The sequence below is a fragment of the Suricata suricatta genome, chromosome 5, assembly GCF_006229205.1.
Source record: "Suricata suricatta isolate VVHF042 chromosome 5, meerkat_22Aug2017_6uvM2_HiC, whole genome shotgun sequence".
In the NCBI taxonomy this organism is placed as follows: Eukaryota; Metazoa; Chordata; class Mammalia; order Carnivora; family Herpestidae; genus Suricata; species Suricata suricatta.
The window spans coordinates 107,227,321-107,235,223 of NC_043704.1; the positions used below are offsets into that span (position 1 = coordinate 107,227,321).

The 7,903-nt window shown below is 40.8% G+C and overlaps 1 pseudogene; it reads left to right on the forward strand.

Annotated features, from left to right (window-relative positions):
• Nucleotides 1-4,072: 4,072 nt before the first annotated feature.
• LOC115292770 lies at nt 4,073-6,822 on the forward strand (annotated as a pseudogene).
• The last annotated feature ends 1,081 nt before the right edge of the window (nt 6,823-7,903 follow it).

Consider the following 7,903-nt stretch of genomic DNA (forward strand, 5'->3'; position numbering starts at 1 on the left):
CTAGAAGACTGGCTATGAGTCTAGAGACTGAATGGTGAAGGCAAAGTACATATGGAGAAACCTTAGTGGCTTTTCACACACAAGTAAGGTCGGTGAGAGATACTGGCATTTGTGAGGAATGAACGAGAGGTTTCCATAGGAACCTCCTTCTTTTCTCACTAGTGGAAAAACACATAAGAACACTTTGGAGAGGGGTGCCTGGGTGGCTCTGGTGGTTAAGTGTCTGTTGATATTGGCTCTGGTCATGATCTTACAGTTCATGAGATGGAGCCTTGTATCAGACTCTGTGCTCACAGCTCAGAGCCTGTTTGGGGTTCTCTCTCTCTCCCTCTCTCTCTCTGCCCCTCCCAGGCACTCTCTCTTTCTCTCTCTCAAAAATAAATATTTAATTTTTTTTTAAAGAACTCTTTGGAGGTGCCCACAGGATTTTCTGGGCAGTGTGAAAATGTTCATCACTAGGAAGCTACTGAATCTTAAATAAAGACATGTAAGAATGCCTCTCCCCCTCCTCTCCTCCACCTCCCAGAATGCTCTGCCCAGGAACCTTCTAGATAGCATTTGGTGAAGAAATGATTACCAGCACACAAAAAATGAATTTTCTAAAGGCACAGAATGAAAAAGGGAAACTCTTTGTTTCCAAGGAGTCCTGGGCTAGATAAAGCTGGTGTAGAAGAGATTTCTCTGTTGTCTCTTAGGTGGTGACTATGTGGATACATTAAGGGTTAAGAACTAAAGTCCCACCCAAGCAGAAGTCAAATCTGAGGAAATGCATTGCTTTATATATTCCTTTGGACTCTATGTGTCTGATGGGCTAACTGTAAGACAATTTGGATCTAGATTTTACTACCCATCCTTCCTGTAAGAAACCAATAATACTAGAGTTTCAGGAACATGTGTGATTTATTTTTTTTCTGGACAGAGGGCACACTGCTTAAAAGATTGGATATAATTTAGAACCATTACTTGAATTAGGGTTCTTGTATTTTTTTCTTGCCAGCTTATTATAGCTGGGAGATGGAAAGAATGAAAGATATGATGAACATCACTGGATGTGAGCTTACTATGTGCCAAGTTCATGTACACATAATACCTTATTAATCCTCACAAGACTCTAAGAGATAAATATTATTACTTCTATTTTCTGAAAGAAGGACTTGAAAGTCAGCGAGTTTGAATGCTTTGATCAAGGTGAAGAGCTTGGATCCAAATTTAGTTTTGCCCTATTACAAAGCCTGTACAGGCTCTGTTCATTTTACCACACCATCTTCCTAGGATGCATATGGGTGTGTGTGTGTGTGTGTGTGTGTGTGTGTGTGTGTGTGTGTGTAAAAAGTCCTCTTTTGAGTTGAATGGCACCACTTACATGGCCAGAGGCCTTTCTCTCTTCGGCAGCTTTAGGACAAAACGGTTTGACTGAACCCCACTTCTATCCTGAAGCCTGGAATGAGGCTTAAAACTGGGATCATCTTGTTGAACTGTGTTTTTTAATCATTAATATCAAGTGAGGCACTTTCCAAATGCATTATTCCTCTGAATGCATTCATATGTGGGACACTGAGTGAATTCAGTGGGAGACAAAAAGGATTTGGGGGCTTTCAACAGAAATGTTGATTTATATGCACATATTTTGCCAAGTGAGATTTGTAAAGTATAATATTTTATTCAATCCTTTCTTCCTAGTCATGCAAAATATTCTGGAAACAACTTATTACATTAAAAAGCAAAGAAAGAGCTATGGAGTTGATAGAACCAGGTCTGTTGTTGTGGGGGTGAGTGGAGTTGGGGAGAATGAAATAGCCTTTAGTGAAAATTGAAATCCAAATGGCTACAAATAATGCAGTTGATGTTGTGCCATTTAGCTTATTTTGATGACTGCACTTTTTAGAATCTCCCATAGTCAACAGTGGTAAACAAAACCTTTGAAAATGTTACTTCTCAGAGGTTGGATCATCACAGGAAAAAAATCCGAGTCTAACTGTTCTTGCCTCTGTTTGATTAGGAGATCAGAGTTTCATTTGCTTGTCCATTTTATTCTGTGCTTATGAACATATCTAACATGTTGGTTCTCAGCAATTTCTCTTCTTAATGTCATCGCTGATCACTCATATAGTTGGAAGCATTGACATGCTTTTGGATCTGTAAGGATCTCTGTATCTTGCAAAGTTGTCCTCAGCCATAGCATGGTGTTGGAGAAGCAGGAGGGAGTTTTCTCATTTCTCATTTAATGCTTAACATGCTTTATTTAGTGGCCGGAAGAAAGATGACAGTAAATAATATCTGAGAGCTATGAACTCCATGAAATTTTCCTAGAAATTCTGAAACAAATTATTTTCTTTTAATTCATAAATTGAGGACATGGTTAATATGCAGCCCATGAACAAGGAACTATGAGGAAGGAAATTAGTTTTGGTTCGGGTGAGCCAGTGACAAGAGAATTATACTTTATTTACTCATATTTTTCTCCATGTAGGCATATCTGCCTATTTCCCAGCACTCCTGCCAACTCTACCTCTAGTTTTGAGGATAACATGTGGTTTCTCCTCAGAATCTGCCATATATTTCTTGGACTGGTACTGTGGTTGGCATTGGCTGCAGATGATTTGTGGAAGCTCTTGTTAGAGCACATGAAGGAGCCAGAAAGTTCCTGCTCCTTCAGTGTTTCCTAAATGCTATCAAGTTGGATAGTTTCTTAGCGTATGTTGTCCCTGGGTCTCCAGGCTTTTGTTATACTAGAAGGCATTATAACTTGCATGGTTTCTTCTCACTGCCCCATTAGAGTCGTAAAATATTTCCCTTAAGGGAGAGATAGTTACTTAGATAAATGTAAAACTCTTCTGAAGCTGCCTTCTCATGCTTATTCACCTGGAATGAACCTAGTTCCATTCAGAATCATCATCACCAAAAATGCAGGTTTTATATTCTCTCATGTCTCAGGTTTATAAATGGTCATATGTTGCAAAGTCTTTTCTTCCACAAGAGTTTAAATGACATTTAGGTGTGCCAATGTTACATTTTTAAAAGCATAGAAGATTCTTTGCTTTTAGTTTCTTATAGTAAACACTTAGGGCTGTTCCAAGCTGAAGATGTTTGTTAATTTTCATTCAATGTTCCATTCTTTCTCTTCGTAGGTTATATTAGATCTTTCTCACTAGTCTCAGAAAGAAGCATAGCTATAATTATTCTTACTCTTATTTTGTCTAAATGTCCCTACTATGGAGCATATTAGAAAAGTTTTTAGCTCTCTGCCTACCTGTTTCCAGGTTCTCTATTGGTTATAATAGAATTCCTAATGCTGGTGGTAAATAGTTTTTTTATTAAAAAAACCCGTAATGTTTATTCATCTTTTTTTTTTTTTGAGAGAGAGACAGAGACAGAGACAGAGAGAGAGACAGAGTCAGTGGGGCAGGGGCAGAGAGAGATGGAGACACAGAATCTGAAGCAGGCTCCAAGAGCCGTCAGCCCAGAGCCTGATACGGGCTTCGAACCCACTAACTGGCAGATCATGACCTGAGCCGAAGCCAGACCCTTAACCAACTGAGCCCCCCAGGTGCCCCTAGTTTTAGTTTTAGGAGGCCCACAAAAAGATTAAACAGCATAGAAAACACTGAAAGTAATAAAGGAGTCCCTTTCCCAGAATGCTCTGCGCTGAAAAGAAGCGGCTCCGGGAGCTGACTGGGGGCACCTTGTGCCGGCTGGTGCCGGAGCAACAAGATGGCGGCATCGCGGAGAGAAAGGGGCTCCTCCAGGCGGGAGCCAGTGGCAGTGGTGGTATCGCCACCCTAAACCACCGCGCGCCTTTTCCAGGCCGCTGCCACGTCGCCGGGAAAGCGAGGCCGCCCAGAAACAAGTGGCCCAGCCTGGTGACCGCGGGAACCCCCTCGTAAACCGCGGCCTGGGATGAAGCCTCATTGAGCGGCAGTGATCAGCTTCCCCTTGACCGATTCTGGGGCCTGTAACGCCTCGAAAGAGCCAGCGCTCCGGTTTCCTGCCGCCCTCCTCCGCGGCCTTGCTGCGTGGACGAGCCCCAGCGGCCTCTGTCCTCCCCTCCTAGGTGTCAGGCCTTCGTCTCAGGATGGCGGGCAGCAGCGGCTCCAAGGCCGACTTCACTGTCGGAGGGAAATACAAACTGGTACGGAAGATGGTGTCTGGCTCCTTTCGGGGTCATTTATCTGGAGATCGACATTACCAATGGCGAGGAAGTGGCAGTGAAGCTAGACTCTCAGAAGCGGGCATCCCCAGTGGCTTACGAGAGCAAGCTCGTAAGATTTTTCAAGGTGGGGTTGGCATCCCCCACATACGGTGGTCTGGTCTGGAAAAAGACTACAATGCACTAGTCATAGATCTTCTCAGACCCAGCCTCGAAGACCTCTTCGATTTCTGTTCAAGAAGGTTCACAATGAAAACTGTACTTATGTCAGCTGACCAGATGATCAGTAGAATTGAATATGTGCATACAAAGCGTTTTACGCACAGAGACATTAAACCAGATAACTGCCTAATGGATATTAGGCGTCACTGTAATAAGTAATTCCTTATTGATTTTGGTTTGAGCAAAAAGCACAGAGACAACAGGACAAGGCAACACGCACCATACAGAGAAGATAAAAATCTCACCAGCCCTGCCCGCTCTGCTAGCGTCTTGGTATTGAACAGAGTCGCCGAGACCACATGGAATCATGAGGATATATTTTGATGTACTTTAATAGAACCAGCCTGCCCTGGCAAGGACTAAAGGCTGCATAAAAAAAGCAAAAATATGAAAAGATAAGTGAAAAGAAGATGTCCACCCCTGTTGAAGTTTTATGTACATTCCTGCAGAATTTGCCATGTACTTAAACTATTGTCATGGGTTGCGCTTTGAGGAAGCCCATTTACATGCATCTGGAAGCGCTATTCGCATTCTTTTAAGGACTCTGAACCGCCAATATGACTGCACATTTGATTGGACAATGTTAAAGCAGAAAGCAGCACAGCCGGCAGCTGCTTCAGGTGGGCAGGGTCAGCACGCCCAGACCCCACAGGCAAGCAAATGGACAAATCCGAGAGTAAGAGAGTAACACGAAAGGTTAGTAGCCAAGAACCAAGTGATGTGACAGGGAACAAACTGAACACAAAATTGAATAATTCATGCATTTCTAACAGTATTAGATCGAGGAGGTGGTTTTGAAATAAGTAAGACTTTGGCTCTGTGTTTTTTTAAAAAATAAGATGTCCTTGGAAAATTTGACTACTAACTTTAAACCCAAATGCCCTTGTGCATATATATATGTATATGCATTTGTATATACATATATGTGTGTATAAATTATATCGTTTCTCTTGGGATTTTGGGTCATTTTTAACAACTGCATCTTTTTTACTCATTCATTAACCCTTTCCAGAATAAACATTTGGTGTTAGGAGTATGCTATACTCAATCCAAAATCCTAGACCTAACACTTGTTGATTTTTAATAATTCTTCTGGTTAGCGGTGGTATTTTGACTTTCAGACTAAGAGCATTAAGAATTTTTTTCTGCGTGTTAATGCCTTAGCTTTTACAATGGAATATTGTGAACAGGATCTAATTTCCAGAGGTGCATCTGGCATTGCCCCCAAAGTGTCTGTCTTCTCAGTTGCAGAGCATCTCATTTACATTCTTAAATGCTCAAATAACTGAAAAGCTCAACATGTCTTTCCTAGCCAAAAACCAGATCTCTCTTTTAGTTTCTATTTAACCACATAGGTTCTTAATTTTAAAACGCTTGTTTCGTTTTTGCTTTCTTTTATGGAGCCTTGCAAACATCCAAGGTCTGGGGATTCATTGTGGAATTGAATTCTGCAGTTAGGCCTTGCAAATTGGAAAGAAAAACCGTGGCAAATGCCACTGAAAAACTTGTCTATTTCCTTTCTGTCTCTGACGCTCTTGGTGCTACTAAGGAGTAGAACTGTTAGGGCACGTTCTTGTCAGTGTTGCCATACAGTTCGACCCCTGTGTTTCATGGTTTTTGTTTGCTTTTATTTTTGCCCATTGTCCCCTTTCTGGAAGGGGTGGACAGGTAAGATATCGTTTTTGGTTTCTAATTATTTCATTTCTGAATGACTGCTCTAGTCTGAACTTAGTCTTGTTTGGCCTATATTTTTAGCATTGTATTTAAACAATTTTGTAATTTAAAAACAGACTCCAAACTTAGGATACTTTTGAAGAAGTAGAATTCACTGGTGGCATGCTCATCCCAGCAGCTCATCCATCAGGAATGGAGTTGATATTTTTCTCTTCCACCTCTCTGTATTGGGGAAGGATTCACAGTTGAGGGCTTAATGTAAAGAGGGGTTCTTAGATGATGACATTTCAGCTCAGGATAACAAACACTGATGCTTGCCTATGCATCTCAGTCAGGACTTAATTGTCCCTTTTGAGTGTTTTAATCATTATATAACTAATCACAGTGCCAAACTCTTAATGAAGTAGATAGCCAGCTAGTGTCACTGAGAAATAGTCCTGCCAATGTAATGTCTCTGTACTTAGGACTTGTTATACCTGACATCTATAGGGTATTTGCTTTTTATTCTCTTTCATAAAAATGAAACCAATTTTTGCCTAAAGCTAGCTCGATAAATAGGATCATCACGAGTTGCAGTTCCTAGAACTAAAATTAGATTGAAATCTCATCTGACCTAGAACATTTCACTTCAGGCATTCAGCAGCTTTCAGAAAGATTTTCCTTATTTTGAGTTAGTTCCATTGTTAGTTTACTGTGTGTCTCTTCCTCAATAAACAAGCAGAATATTTCGCCTGCCTTATCTAGATCTTAAAGATGAGAAGTTGGATCCACTGAGTTAGTATGTTTCCTTGGAAAAAAAAATTGTAATTAAACTTAAGTTTAATCCTAGAAAAAAAAAAGAGAAAATAATAAAGGAGAGAAGCATGTTAATGAATGCCACACAGGAATAATAACCCATGAAATAGAAAATGTATTAGTCCAGTTGGGCTGCCATAACAAAATGCTACCAACTGGGTGGTTTCTTAAAAAAACAGTAATTTATTTCTCACAGTTGTGAAGGCTAGGAAGTTCAAGATCAAGGTGCCCATGCATGTGGTGTCTGGTGAGAGAGATCGTCTTTCTGGTTCATAGATTACTAACTTCTCGCTACAACTTCACATGGTGGAAAGGACAAGAGAGTTCTCTGAGACTTCTTTTTAAAAAAAATTTTTTTAAATGTTTTATTTATTTTTTTGAGAGAGAGAGATAGCGTGAGCAGGGGAGGGTCAGAGAGAGAGAGGGAGACACAGAATCTGAAGACAGGCTCCAGGTTCTGAGCTAGCTGTCAGCACAGGGCCTGACACGGGGCTCAAACCCACAAACTACAAGATCATGACCTGAGCTGAAGGCAGATGCTCAACTAACTGAGCCATCCAGGCGCCCCAGCTCTCTGAGACTTCTTATATACGTGTACTGATCTCATTCATGAGGACTCCACCCTCATGACCTAATCACATCCCAAATGCCACACCTCCACATGTTAGAAATGACGTATGCAACATATAATTTTGGGGGTAACACATTGTTGAATCCATTGCAGTAAGGAATGAAAGTTAGGTGTATTTCCCCAGAGTTTATTTCTTTAGTGTCTGAAGATTGAACTTATATAAAACACACAAGCAGAAGTCTCTCACTTTAAGGAGTGAATATAATGGAAATATCTTCAGTATCCAGTATACTATCCTTTCTCAGAAAAAGGAGACTCAAAAATCAGACAAACAAAATAACATTAGGTTGAAGAGAGGTCTATATAAAGTATCCAAATTGAAGTACATAGAGAAAGTACTTAGAGAAAACAAAATTTAAACTACAGAAACAAATAGGGGCACCTGTGTAGCTCAGTCAGTTAAGCAACCGACTTTGGCTCAGGTCATGATCTCA